At 47.8% G+C, this 14170-nt stretch overlaps 1 protein-coding gene across 27 annotated transcripts in view; it reads right to left on the bottom strand.

The window, feature by feature from the left end:
- Positions 1-14170, bottom strand: part of PTPRT (protein tyrosine phosphatase receptor type T) — a 1303183-nt gene that overhangs the window by 686799 nt on the left and 602214 nt on the right. The gene's annotated exons all lie outside the window — the stretch shown is intronic.

Here is a 14170-nt window from a genome sequence, read left to right as displayed (position 1 = left end):
CTCTTTGGAGCTGCTTGGACCGATTAAATGGTTGTTTCTAGTTCTTCACCCCTCCCTGGCTCCATGCCCTTGCAGTCCCTCCCAACAGAGGCAGAGAGCATGTCCCCATCCCCGTCCCCGTCCCACGACTTAGGGTTCCACTTGCTTTGGTCAACAGGAGACCAACAGAATGAGGCTTGAAACGTGCTTGCCTCGCTGGGCTTGCCCTCTCGCCCTACGGCCACCTTCCATGAGACGAATGTGCCCCAAGCAGCTGCTGCTGCCTTCAGCTTGGGATCAAGGACAGACACATGTGGAAGAGAACTAAGCTCAACGGATAGTAAGGAACCAAGCCAAGCCACGCACACAGCTGAAAGCACAGCCACATAGCCAACGAGCCCAACCTGGGTCAGCAGATCCACCATGGAGGCTCAGACCCAGAAATGTGAGAAAAAACACACACTGCTATTTGCCACTGAGTCTCCTCTTGGTTCGTTAGGCAAATTACTGTGGCGATAGCTCGCGGATGAAGGTCACCTGAGAGATCAGACTTACGAAAGAAACCACAGGGAGGCACACTGCAGTGCAAAGGACCTTTTTTTTTTTTTTTGGATGCAAAATGGGATGGACTGCCGGGGAGACAAAGTGAGTTCCTCATCATTGCAGGTGGCTAAACAGAGCCTGGACAAATTGAGGAGCCTTCTAAGGAAATTTCACAGTCAACTGTGAGGGCTAAACTCTGTGACTTAGAGTCTTATGATTCTATGAAATAAACTGCATCATAAAACACAGTAGTGCTTCCCTGGTAGCCCAGTGGTTGGGAATCTGCCTGCCAATGCAGGGGACACGGGTTAGATCCCTGAGCCGGGAAGAGCCCACACGCCGTGGAGCAACTAAGCCTGCATGCCACAACCACTGAAGCCCGTGCGCCTAGAGCCCGTGCTCCACAACAAGAGAACCCACTGCAATGAGAAGCCTGCGCACCGCAACGAAGAGCAGCCCCTGCTCGCAGCCACTAGAGGCAGTCCGCGCGCAGCAACAAAGACCCAACATGGCCAAAAATAAAAACAAATAAATAAATAAACTTATTTTTAAAAAATACAGTAGATAAACTCCAGTGATTCTGGAATGAATATTCCCACCTAGAAAACGACTGCTGTTTTGAAATCTTATTTGAGCCACTAAAATCTTCAGTTGCAATGAAACCTTAAGACCACTTATCCTCAACCAAGATGAGCCACTTCAGTAGCTATAAGTAGCCTCATTCTTTCACCCTAATCCCCAAAAGACTAATAGCTGCCAGATAATAAATGCTGGGCAATCTGTATCTTGTCGGGGTTCTAGAGGGTACTGGTCATTCGTAGCCTGTCTCCTCTGGGTTCAGAACAAATTTAAAAATAGACATAGGAGAGAGAGAGAGAGCTCTAAATCTCCACTTTATTGTTCACAAAGCTGGATTAGAGAAAGGAACTTGGACTTGAGGCCAAATTAGGCTTCCTGCATTTTCTTCCCTGAACCAGCATGCAAAGCAGCTGGATGATCAAGGACTCCTTCCTTCCAACTCAACCCAGATCCCTAGGGCTCATCCCCAAAATGAACCAACAAGAAGCAAGGTGATAAAGACAGAAACTTGAACCAATGGCTAACAGACTTTCAACATCCCACCAATCAGAAAACTCACCCACCCCCTGGGGTAGGAGCCGCTGAAAGTGGAGTGAAAGTGGTATCTCCCCCATGTTTCCAAGAGAGTCAAGTTTACTAGTTTAGTGCCAGGCAGTAACACAGGGTACACGGAGAGCTGTCCCTTGTCAGATGTCGTCTCTAATCATCACAAACTCCCAATTGAGTCAACAAGGAAGGAACCACTGCAGGGGGGAAACTGCGGCACAGAGGGAGGTTGGCATCCATGCCCATGTCTGTTTGCTGACTTACATCCCACAGGGTTCCACAAGGTTCCTCTGGGACAGATGAGTGATGACCCACAAGAGCCACAAGCCTCTGGCCACAGAGGGAGGAGGGTGGGGCAGAGCTACAGGTAGGAAAGACAGCCTGAGAAACAAGTGGTGTCTGGCTCTCTCCACTCAGAATCCTGGGTTGCCCCATGGACATTTAAGCTCCTATCCTCCTGCCAGTTCACACCAGGGGTCTTAGCGTCCACAGCAGCGCGAGTCGGGAAGGGTTCCCGTCCACCAGCTCAGGTTCCCCCTCTTTGCATCCTAGCTCCAGTGGCGAAGCAGGCTCACTGAGGAGATGGAGCCATGTAACATCCATCCACCCCAGCCAGTCTAGGGATTCTCTCCATCTGCTGCCTCCATGATCGTTAACAAAGGATGCTACCATTTCCCTGAAGGCAGAGCTGGTGGAAGTGCTTGGCCCTCCACCAAGTCTTCATGTAGCAGAAATTGCCGGTTGATTAGCAAACCCGTCCTCTTTGTTCTGGGCACGTAGCTGGCTTCCTTTCAGAGTTTGGTGAGGACATGCAACTAGGTTCCAGCCAACGGGGCCTGAGTGCAAAGTCTACCACTTCTAGGTGTGGTGCTTCAAAGGAGACAACCTCCACCCTCCCCCAGCTCCCACTGTTCCATCCTCTTTTATCTCATCCTTCACAAAGGGTGATTCTTGGACTGGGAGTCTCAGCATCACCTGGGAGCTGGTAAGAAATGAAGACCCTCAGGCCCCAGCCCAGGTCTATTGTATCTGAATTCGCATTTTATCAAGATCACGAGGTGACTTGGATGCACATCAAGGTTCCAGAATCACTGCTGCATTGTCTTTTTCCCGTCCACCAGCTGAAAGTACAGGATTCCAAGAGCCTAAGTGACAGCAAAGCCACAATTAAAGGAGCCTAGTTCCCTGAATGACCATGACCACGAGGAAGGCCACCCACAATTAGGAACATTCATTGTGGACTTTAAGTAAGCAAGGAATAAACTATTATTGGGTCATTAAGCCATTGAACATTTGACGTTTATTTCTGCAACTAGCATTACCATTATTGTTTTGGCATCCCTGTAGAGCGCCTACTTCCTACAAGTCCCTTTATTTAAGGAGGTAACATGAGAAATGATAACAGATACTAAGCAAGGCTGCAGGATGTTCCAAATAGGGACAATCATTAAGAGCTGTGTCCTTGGGTATAAAGAAGCAGAAAGAAAGAAGAGAATGAAAATAATGGACTCCAAAAATAAATCCTTGAGAAGGAAAGAAACATCCTGGACCTTCATTAAGGTACTTTGTGTCTCGGGTTGGGTTAGGGTAACAAATCATGTTCCCCGTTTACCACCACCCTGACGCCCTCATGATGATTTGTGTGACTTGATATGCATCCTCTGGCCTGTAAACCAGACAGAAAGGTATGCGTTTGGGTGCAAAAGTCTCAGGGAGATAAACAAGAAAACTGAAAAAAAAAAAAAAAAAAAAATAGAATAAAGAAAACGATGACTTCCCATCCCACCCCACCCCACCCAGACCACCCGCAAAGGAGGAAAAGGTCAGGCCAGAAGGGAACAGCCGAGAAGCCCTGCTCGGGAATGTCCCAAAGAGGCTGGGGCCATGAGCAGCGCTGCCCTGGAGTCCCAGTGACAGAGTGTGAGAGAGGAACCTCTGGGGGTGTGGCGGAGTGGGGGAGGTCAGCAGCATCAGCAGCTCGCCCGCCCCACAAGAGGGGAGGGGTACTGTGACACCGGGAGGGACACCCACAGCAGCAGCCGTGGTGAGGGTCTCCTACGCCGTGCAGGCAGTGAGCTTCCAGGAGGAGTCCAGAAAGGGGCGACACGGGCAACTGATCTTATTTAATACTCATGCACTCACAGCATGCCCAAGGACTCTTATGAGGGACTGGGGAGAGCCTTAGGAGGGCAGGAAGAGGGCCGGCAGTGAAGCAGGTGGAAGCTTGGGGACACAAGATTTAAATCCTGGCTTAGTGTCCAATTACTGCTATAACTAAATACCAAAAACTCAGTGGATTGATACAACACAAACTTACTCTCTTATGGTTCTGGTGGTCAGAAGTCTAAAATCAAGGTGTTATAGGGCTGCTCTCCTTTTGGAGCCTCCAGGAGATAAACTGTTTCCTTGCTTTTAGTGTCTGCCTGCATTCCTTGGCTCATGGCCCCTTCTTCCAGCTTCGAAGGGCATCACTCCAACCTCTAGTTCCACAGACACATCATTTTCCAACGTTGATTCTTCTGCCTCCCTCTTATAAGGACCCTGTACATCGGGTCCACCCAGACAACCCGGGATCATCTCCCCAGTGCAAGATCCTTCATTCAATCACATCCTCTGTCATGTAAGGTAACATATGCACCTTTCCAGACATTTGTGTTAATACAACCACACACACACTGCCAAGCTACCGATCGAATCAGAAGCCAGCAGCTATACACTGTCTAAACTGCAGGTGCCCTAGGGAATCTGAGTGTTCCTAGGTGAGGGTAGAAGGTTCCTTGCGGTATCAGAAGCCATCACGAATGTCTTCGAAGGGGAGTACGGTATAAAGAGCAAATGGTAGTGTCGAATCATTTGGCTCCCAATCTGGACAGAAAAAAGTAAGTTTTGGGGATAGGGGCAGGCAAGATCCACCTTTAAGCAGTGGAAACTTATCAGGGCAGGTGGCCAATGTAACCCCCGTGTCACCCATGGCTCGTCAGGTACCACTCCCCGTGGGCGGCTGTGCTCAGGCCACCCTCCAAGCTCAGCAGACTGATGGCCTGCAGTAGAAACATGCCACTCAATATCTGAACTCCCTTCCTATGTCTGGTGGAACCCCTGAAGTTTTTAAGCAGAGCCCATTTCCTCTATGGAAATGAAAAAGAAGTCCTCTTTCCCAGCCTCCTCTGTAGCTAAGACTCAGGCAGAGGATCTGAGTTCCACCAAACAGGCACACCCAACCCCAGTTTCTGAGCCGGACACTAGTGATGAGATGAACCAGAGCTCAGTGAAGCAGACACTGTGAAGAGGGAGCAGCCGCCGTGGAATAAGGTGCTTCCGAGTTGCAGAGGCCGCAATCCAGCCTCGCTGGAGTGCAGCACAGCCATGAGTACCCACAGAGGCAGTGGCGACTAACTCAGCCAGGGTGGGTCAGGACGTCTTCCAGGAATGGACTAAGCTGAGCTGGAATTCGAAGAATGAATAGAAGTGAAACCTCACCAATCACTGAGCATATTATGAACCCTGACAATGGAATCTGACCAGCTTTAAACTCCAGCTCCAAGCAACACTCCCTGTGTATTTCCAGAAGTCCCCAAGGCACCCCAATTAATGACACCAGTCCCCTTGTCCTCATGGCACTTCCAGGTGCAGATCCTTCATGTGCCTTTGTCATCATGTGTGATGTCTCCACGATTGGGTCGGTCCTTGTTACTGTCTCTCTGCCCTGGGACAGACTCGGGGGACACACAATAGAACTGCTTTGGCCCGAGAGTCCATAAGGTTCAAGAGGCAGCTCTTTCTGCAAACTCACATGGCTTTTCTCCCCTCCTCCATCAGGGTCTATGCTCACTGGGCACCTCTGCCCCCTACGGGTCAGCTCTTAATTCCACCTGGTGTCATCCTTTGTGATGGAGTTCCTCCTCCATCCGTGGCCCTGCAGTCACTCCCTGCAACAGGCTCCCTCCAGTATTCTCATATCCTAACTGCACAGGGCTCAATTTTTGTTCTCTCCAGACATTCGTTTCCCAGGAATACTGTCAGTCCCATCAGGTTAGTGTAGATCAGCAGATGTACAGAGATAATGGTGGTACAGAGCTGAACTCCACACATTAGAATATGAGAGCCTCTCCTCTTTCCCAGTCGGGACACCTTCCATGGAAGTGGGCCTGGTGGTAATTTGGAAGGGCACTTCAAGTAGAGCAAACAGCATGTGCAAAGGCACAGAGGCAGGAAACCACAGCATCCAGCAAGGCAAGCACAGTATCTCAGGGAAGGGTGGGATCCTGCCATCTACAGACCTCATGCGCATCTAGTCTACCTTACAGAGGTCTGGCCACATCCTCCAGAAAGGAAGCCAGATCTCTGAGTTGAGCACAGGCCTGCCGTTTTAGGGACTGTTTGGGACTGAAAGCCCTCATTTATCAGTAGCTCAGTGGGGCCCTCTTTGATCAACAGGTAGGCTTAATTAATATCATCCCAGGGCCGTCAGTTTCCCGGAGATCAAAAATGAGCCTGTCATTATGCCAAGATCAGTCAGAAACAAGAAAGAGAAAGACTCTAAGTACATTTTCTTCCCTTCTTCTTCTTCCCCCACCCCCCCCCCCCCAAAAAAAACTCCAATGGCATGATCAGGAACATAAAACAGCATTCGTTTCCTCATAGTGATTATACACAGTACCAAAAACGGTGGAATTAAACCAGGAAGTACTCTCTGGCTGGCCATAAATTGTGCATTTTTCCCCCTTTGTGCATAATAATGCCTTGATAAGAGCCCCGTTACTGATGTGTCTGCAACATAGATCCCCTTTTTGGAGGCAAAACGCTTCTCCACAGCAGATGGTGGCTATTGTGTTTACACATGAGCACCTCAGGATTGCATTTCCTCACGTCGGCAGTAAAAAGAAAACCCTAATTGAGTTTTTAATGGCTGTGCACATTGTTCATTAAGATTACATGCGTGTGCTCGCACCTGGCAGCTGAGGGGCCGGAGCTCTGAGAGCTCAGAGCTGTCCCTGCAGACAGGTGGCCCTGCCAGCTCCCAGCCTCAGTGCCTACGTGAAGGCAGCGGATGGCGGCAGGGACCCAAATGCTGCCCGAAGCCAAGGCAGCTGTGGCGGCGTGTAACAAGTCCTGGATTTATAGTCAAGAAAACTGGGTTTCAGTTCCACTTCTGTCATTTCTGAGTTGCCTCACTTTGAGCAAGTCAGTAAACCCTCCCTGGGCCTCAACATCCTCATCTATAAAATAGGATAATGAAAGCTACATGTCCAAGTTTTGTTGTTGATCTGTTTTCAGTGTATGTTACATATAATACTGGACTTGACTCAATAAATGTTAATTTCGTAACAAATGGCCAGCAGCAGGTGATAATGGGTCCAATGCAATTTATAACATGTTTGATGTCAATAATGTTTACTGAGAACTTAGTACATGCCAGGCGTTGGTCTAAGCATCTTTCCACATCCCAGTGAGACGCTGTCATGCTATCCCTGTTTTAAAGCAAGGAACAGTGAGGAAGAGAGAGGTAAAGTCTTTTTGCCCAAAGCTACAGGGGTAGAAAGTCATAAACACACCAATTATGCTTGTTCAATCAGCAGAGACTTTAGGGTCTAGAAATGCCCTCCCCGATTTAGTAGCTAATAGCAACATGTGCCTATGTAAATTTAAATTAATTAAATTAAAAATTAATTTACTCAGACACACCAGCCATAGTCCAAGGACTCAGTAGACACCATATTGTACAGTGACGACAGAGAAAATTTCCACCATTCTAGACAGTTCTACTGAGTAATGCTGGTCTAGAAGCTGTAGATTATTCATCAAAGCATAACAAACTATAGCCAGGTGAGACCTAAGAGCTTAACTGCTCCAACCAACTCACTTTAGAAATCCCAGTAAGGGGAAGGGACTTGCCCAAAGTCACACAACACAATGAAGATTCAGGGTCAAGTTTCCTGACTCCTGTTTCAGTTTGCAGCATGGACAATCCCGCCCACCGTGCCTGAGCTGTATGGTCACAGCAGTGGTCCCTCAAAGAGCTATTTAAGAGGGGAAAAAAACCTCATGTTACCTCCAGCAGGTAGAGAGTTCTTAAGCATTCCAAATGCCCGATGCCTTTTAGGGGAACTCTGCACACACAGGGCACTCATAGCCTCAGGTCTGAAATGCAACTTAACAACTATTTGTTGAGCCCCCCTAGTCCTGGTGTGTGAGGATGATGCAGGACACTCACCAGGAAGCCCTAGAGTTACCTGGTCTGGACTGGAATCCCAGCTACTCCTCTTTTGCCTGGATGACCTCAGATAAATCTCCTGAACTCTGTGAGCCTCAGTTTCCTTTTCTGGCAAAATGGCCACAAAAATACATCTTATACTGTGGTCATGAAGATTAAATGAAATAGTTTATAATGTATCTAGATAATGACTGCTGCATTGTAGGTCCTCAAAAACGAGCTCCTTTCCGTTCTTCCCATTCCCCAAAGTTTTCAATATAGTGGGGAGACCTCGATAGATTGAAGAAGAAAATGGCAAAGACTACTGAGAAACAGAATAAAATCTACTGCCCCATTCCCACCCCTTGCAACTGATCTGTCATCAAATTCTGGGCATGCTTCCTCCTTGGGTTTCTCCTTTCGTCTTCTTCCTCTCCACCTCCCCAGCCGCTGGCCTAGTCCATGACATCTGTGTCATGGACTTTTGCATGTTTCATGGACGTCTGCAACAACTTCCTAATCAGTCTAGTCCTTAATTCTTTCACCGATGCAACAGCAAGTAGTATCATCTTCCTGAGATGCAAAACCAACCATGATGTGTCCTAAACTTCCTACAAAGTCCTCCTTTATAGGAAACTCCCTGTTTCCTATAAAGTCCAGAGTCTTTCATGGGGATGTTTGGAGGCCTCTGTATCCTGCCTCTATCTCCTGCCTTGTATATGAATACTCTCCCCCTACACAGCCTTCATCCACTCTATGGTAAGTATAATAACGGCTACCCAAAGATGTCCATGTTCTGATCTCCCGGAACCTGTGAATATGCTACTTTATGTGGCAAAGTGGAATTAAGGTTGCAGATGGAAGTACAATTGCTAATCAGATGACCTTGCAATGGGAGGATTATTCTGGATGAGAGGGGCAGAGGAGGCAGAATCGGAGAGGGATTTGATGATGCTATGTTGCTGGCTTTGAAGATGGAAGAACAAGCCATGGACCAAGAAATGCAAGTGTCCTCTAGAAACTAGAAAAGGCAAGAAAAGATTCTCCCCTAGAGCCTCCAGAAAGGCACACAGCCCTGTGGACACCTTGATTTTATACCAGTGAAGCCCATTTAGGACTTCCGACCTCCAGAAATTGCTGTTACAGCAGCAATAGGAAACTAATACACACTCCAGACTTCCCTGCTTCTGGGTTTTTGCTCAGGTGACGCCGTTCCTGAAATCCACACTGCCTGGCCCAGCCATGGTCCTTCACTAAATTACTTAAATGCAATTCTCTCTGTGGCTTTCACTAACGCCTAGAGAACGGTTATTCCTGCATTGCTGACCCTATACATACCTCTGTTATAGCTCTCCTGGACATGGCCTAATTTAAAAGTCCAGAATGATGAAGTTTAGCTGTCTGATCACAATAAAAGGGCAGGGGGCACAAAAATGTCAAAAGATAGAATGCATCCTAAAGTAAGAGAATATATGTAGAAGAGAAACAGAGTTCTACCAGTAGTATCATGAAAACTAATAATCATTAAGTCAATCATAAACGTAACAATTTACCAATAGCCAGGGTAACAAACATATCATTCAACATTATTCATACTATCAATGAAAGCCTTCTAATTATCATGTGTCCAAAAAAAGGAAATAAATGTGCTTCCTTTCAAATATACCAGAAAATGGGGGGGGGGATTAATTACAGCTTAATGGATACACAGTATCTATTTAGAACAAAGAAAATACATCCCGAAGTTTCTAAGGCACCGAACACTTGTGAACATTTTTGTCAGAGTCAGTTTGTGTGAACAAGTAATAACTATTTCTGTAATCATTCATTCAGACCAATAAGTTGAGGTTTCAGCATTTCATACGCAAATGTGTTAAGACAATTCTCCAACAAACAGGTATCTGATAATCCATGTAGGTGTGGATAATGTAGTTGAAAAATGGAATTGAACTCGGGTGGTTGGATTTGAAGGTGCCGCTGGAAGGGGGCTCTCAACGTGGGCCCTTCCCCCAAAGACCAGGTACCTGGGGGTCTGCATTCCTTCCCCATCCCTGAGAAAAAGATGAAAGGCGAAGGAAAGAGGGAGAGAGAAAAGAAAAGAGAGGGAGAGTGGGGGAAATAAGGAAAGGGGGAGAAATCAGAGGAGCAGACAGGAAGGAAAAGGAGGGGAGGAGGCACAAGGGGAGTACAGTGGAAGAAGAAGGGGACAGGGCAGTGGTGATGCCAGGGAAATGGAGTTCAGGCGAGGAAAGAAGGCTGAGCAGAGAGGGAGGAGAGAAGAGGACCAGGACGGAGACAAAGCAGAATAAAACCCAAATCGAAACCCTTTAACATCTTCTCATCCCCTTCGCTCCCCAAACGAAAACCCAAACAGAAGTGTTCACAGGACGGTCTCCTCTTGGACCTTCTAATAATCTGATGATGAAACCAGACCCAGGTAAACAACATGCAGCACACCGGGTTCTCCGCGTGTGTAACTACATAACTCGCCTCCCCCAACATCTCAAGGTAGTATCTCGACACCCCAGGAGGAAAGATAAGCATTACTGTAGGAAAAGCAATGGAACCCAACACAGGACAGAATGAGAACTCAGCCACGTAAACGGTGAAATCTAAGGGTTTGCCTGAGTTGCTCTTTGACATGGGAAGTCGCAGAACTCTATGGCAAGGTCAAGACAGAAATGACGGGCAGACCGTGTCACTCTCCCTTCAGACTCCCACCCCTGCCAGTGCATCCACCTTAGACATAGGGCGCCTCTGTGAGCGAGCAATTCTCTCTCCATTTCTTCACCTGGAGAGCAGGTGTGCAGCTAGAGCTTCTGAAGTTCCCTCCAGCTAGAGAAGTCTACGGTTCCAAGGAGTTAAAGTCACATGACTTTAACTCCTTGGAGAGTAAGGAGCCAGGACTGGCTTGGATTTTCTAACTAGACTCCTACGGAAAGGGGTGAAGGAGGAGAGACCCTTCTCCCTGGATCCGGTTCCTGGAGAAACAGTCATTTTGATCTTCCCACAAGAATTCCTTTCCCGTATGAGTCACATCTGCTCATTAATAACAACAGCAGCAAACACATACTATCACATTTTACTTCTGTTCGTTCATTTAATTATCAACCTTCTCTTACAAATGAGAAAATTGAGGCACACAGAGGTTAGGTAACTTTCCCAAGGCCACACAGCTAAGCAGAGCCAAGATTCAAACCCAGGAAATTCTTTTTTTTTGCGGTACATGGGCCTCTCACTGTTGTGGCCTCTCCTGTTGCGGAGCACAGGCTCCGGACGTGCAGGCTCAGCCGCTCCGCGGCACGTGGGATCTTCCCGGACCGGGGCACGAACCCGCGTCCCCTGCATCGGCAGGCGGACTCTCAACCACTGCGCCACCAGGGAAGCCCAAACCCAGGAAATTCTAATCATCATTTAGCTCTTAGGCTCCACACCACAAGTGGGCGTGTTGTATTTGCCAGCAAGCGGTGATCACACGTTCCCTGGGATTGGCTGGCCTTGCTCTGGCCAGCTGGGGCAGGCAGAAAGAAGGGCAAAGAGTGGCAGGAAAGAACAAGACTGAAATCAGTTGTCAAGCTGCTGTCCTATTAAGAGTAAAGAGAGGGCTTCCCTGGTGGCGCAGTGGTTAAGAATCTGCCTGCCAATGCAGGGGACACGGGTTCGAGCCCTGGTCTGGGAAGATCCCACATGCCGCGGAGCAACGAAGCCCATGCGCCGCAACTGCTGAGCCTGCGCTCTAGAGCCCGCGAGCCACAACTACTGAAGCCCACGTGCCTAGGGTCCGCGCTCCACAACAAGAGAAGCCACCGCAATGAGAAGCCCACGCACCACAAGAAAGAGTAGCTCCCGCTCACCGCGACTAGAGAAAGCCCACGTGCAGCAATGAAGACCCAATGCAGCCAAAAATAAATAAATAAAATATATAAATTTATTTTTTAAAAAACAAAGAGTAAAGAGAACAACAGGGCTGCCGGGAACATTGTCAGACCCTAAATTGTTCTCGACATTCATTGGGCTGAGTCCTTTGCTTCTGCAGCTCTAAATCTCTAAACTGAAATGACATGGAACTAAAATATATATACTTTTAAAATCTCCAAACTCTTCACACATCCGTTGGCATGATAATATTTTGATTAGTTACACTTATGCTCCAATTACACTCAGAGAATGTTCAACGGTGTTTTATATAGAGCATGTTTGCCGTGCTCTATGGAATACACTGGATTATTACTTCGTATACGTGCAATGGGAAAAGCCACAAATGGAAAAGAGGGAAAAAATGCAAAATGAAGAAATGACTAAGCCTGCTAAAATAGTGCTGTCTTGCCTTCACATTACTAAATTGGGTCATTGCTATTATCTCCCAAGTTTTAAAATACCAAGGCTTCAAGAGACGTAAAGTGTTAAAGTCTACTTGGCCTCACCTGATGCTTTTATCTCCCAACATCTGGGTGTGATTCTGAAAGCAACCTCATCATGTCCCACAGAGGGAGGTTTGTGTTTTTGTGCTTTTTTCTGCGGAGAGGGCCCATCTATTTCTCAAAGAGGTCCATAACCCTATCCATAGTAAACACATACATACATACATAAATTAGGTTAAGAGGTACCCTGAGCTTTGCAAAATGCCTGCCCCGGAGATGCTAGGATGGACTTACTGTGAGTGCTGGCTAGATGCCCTCACATCATTTTGTTTTTCATCAGCAGACCAGATGGTGGTTGGTTGAGGTGAGGGCATTACACTGTCTAATGCCGATATCAGATGGGCCCTCTGCTCTGTAGACACGTGCTACAGGTTGTCTGTACCCTGATTCCACAGCGGCCTCCCCTCAAATCCTCAGCCAACACGGCTCACCTTCTCCATTTGTTTTCCCTGCCATTGCATCCCTACGTCAGCTAGTACCTCCATGCCTTGGTTTCCTCCACGTGTGAAGGCTAAAACCCCTTCACCAGTTTCCTCCCCCAAACCCCCCCGAACCAAGCATTTTATAAATTGAGTGAAATCGGTTCTAACATCAAATATTACCTGCAGCCTTGCCACGTGTCTGACACTCTAGAGAAACGGCAGTCAGCAGGACTGTTTTTGCCCCCGTGGAGATTATGCCAGGTAAAAGGCAGTTGTGAGGATGCGGGGGTCCTGTGATACCTCGTGTACACGGAGAGAGATCTAGCCCGGACTTGATCTGGGGGAGGAGGTGTACAAAGAAAGGAAACAACAACTTGCTGGAGCAAATAAACTCCACGCTGAGGCCTATGGTTATACAGGTGTCAGGCAGGTAAAGAGGGTACAGAAAGCAAGTTCCCAGCAGATGAAATAGACTCTTTCAAAGCCAAGAAACAAGACAGTCTCTAAACTGCGGTGGGACTAGAAGGAATTGTAAGTACAGAGCAAGTACCCTACAAACCACCTCTCTAACCTCCCAACCCCACTGTGTAGATGAGGAACTTGACATTCAGAGAGGTGCAGTGACTTGTCCAAAGTCACACAGCCAGAAGGCAGCAGTGCCAGGATTCACACTTAGGTGTGTCTGGTTCCAAAGTCAGTGTTATTTTTCTCTAAAACAGTGGTTACCCAAGTGAAGCATGCATCAGGATCACTTGGAAAGCTTGTTGAAAGATGGCTGGGTCCCACCCCCAGTACATTTGGGGGTGGGGCCTGAGAATTCTAACAAGTTTCTAAGTGAAGCTGATGCAGCAGATCCACGGGCCACACTTTGAGAACCACCAGCCTAGCTGGTCTCTAATTGCCAGCCCTGATGAGCCAGGGGTCCATGAACTTGGGCAGGTGGACCAGCAGTGCTGCCCCCCGTCTCTCCATCCAGGGCTGGCAAGTAGGCTAGCCTGCTGGAGGAGGCTCCCTCCTACCCTGGGCCACACCCTGTGCACCTCTCTTAGGGACAGCAGGGCTCTGGCCACCCACCATCAATGGTGAAGTCTCTCTCTACAGCCCAACCTCAGCGAGGCCTCTCTGCTGACGTGAGCAGTACTCCTTCAATCATTGGTAATTACCAAGAATATCATCAGATACTTATTTACTCCCCCAAATGTACTAGGGTCAGCATAGAAAATAGCACCATAATTATTCCTCCTCTTTTACCAGCCTCTAAGGAGTTGCAAGAATTTGACGGCTGTTATCCAATTAATCCTGACAGCTTTTGTTTTTAAAATGTAAAGGTGTTTCTTTCATCTAAGATGGGAAACGTTATTTCCTTTTTTGAGGTGAGAATGAGGGCAAAGAGAGGCCAAACGAAATGGCCAATGTCACTAGGGTCATTTCTTGCCCCCTCGCTCCTGAAAGGTCAGGGGATTAATGTAGAAGAAGGGCATGGACTC

This window comes from Kogia breviceps, chromosome 14, assembly GCF_026419965.1.
Source record: "Kogia breviceps isolate mKogBre1 chromosome 14, mKogBre1 haplotype 1, whole genome shotgun sequence".
Classification (NCBI taxonomy): Eukaryota; Metazoa; Chordata; class Mammalia; order Artiodactyla; family Physeteridae; genus Kogia; species Kogia breviceps.
This window is presented reverse-complemented; position numbering and strand designations above follow the sequence as displayed.